This window comes from Aplysia californica, unplaced genomic scaffold, assembly GCF_000002075.1.
Source record: "Aplysia californica isolate F4 #8 unplaced genomic scaffold, AplCal3.0 scaffold00009, whole genome shotgun sequence".
Lineage (NCBI taxonomy): Eukaryota > Metazoa > Mollusca > Gastropoda > Aplysiida > Aplysiidae > Aplysia > Aplysia californica.
The window spans coordinates 3,048,144-3,049,340 of NW_004797279.1; positions in this window are offsets into that span (position 1 = coordinate 3,048,144).

Genomic DNA, 1,197 nt, shown 5'->3' on the forward strand with positions numbered 1-1,197 from the left:
CCAATCGAAAGCGCGTATCATGGGTTTCATTTCTGTAGTATAAGTTTCATTGAGTTCCCCGCCTTAAAATTGCTATAAAAAGCAAATAACTGTTTGACTTATCATAGCTGTTTGCTTCCAAATGAGCTTATCTTGAGATGTGCGGAATGGAATTCAATATTGTTACAATTTGGATGACGCAACAAGAATTTCTACAGAACCAATAGTAAAGCCAAGAATTCCTAAGGGCTTGATCGTGTCCGGTGTGTTGATCATTCATACATATTGTTATATCTACATTAATCAGTTTTTTTTGGTTCCTCCTGAAAAATTCGCTTAAACCTTGATACGTGGAACTGGCTCTTATAAGGCGTTTTCAAAGGTCTGTCTGTCCATTTGGAAGTACAGGCCATAATTATAATATATAATAAGACGTCACACAATAGTTGTGTAGCAGATTACCACAAGCTGTTGAGAGAGTAGTTTAATAGTATGTGACCACACTGACTGACTGACCTCCATTAAATCTCTCTCTCTCTCTCTCTCTCTCTCTCTCTCTCTCCCTTTGCTCGTTCGAACTTAGGTTTCATAAAATTTCAGCCTATAAATAAATCGACATGGACGTAATGACACGTGCCGTGATAGAAGTGAATTCTGCCCTTGCAGTCTTGCAAGGCATGTGGAACGAGTCCGATCTAACAGATCTATAGAACTTATCAGAGTTAGGTCATTTCGAAATGAAGCCAGCTTTGTCCCTCAAATGGCAATGACATACCCACTTGACAGTTGGACTACCTGACTAGTAACAGCATTATGAATCGTAGAATTGTATTATTTGAGTGTGAAAAATGTTGGTTCGTTCACTTAGACATATTCATTCCTTTTTTCAAACAGCTTCTCAAATGTTATTACATATATCAATTTGAGTGAGCGTTAGAATATGATAAATTAGCTTCTTGCCTCGAACATAAAATTGTACTTGACTAATTATTGGAGCATTTTGCATAATGTCAAGGCCGCAACTGCGTAATTAAAATATTATGGAGAAAGCCGCAACTGGCCTTCCGTTGTCTTTTCTTAATTAAAAATCAATTTATTCATCCCTGTCCTCTGAGATCACAACACTGGGCTGACTGACCCCACGGCCAAGAAGGATTTGAATTTACACCTGCCCTGCCCTGTGAATTTTTCACATCTTTCGAAATCAAATAAATTTTG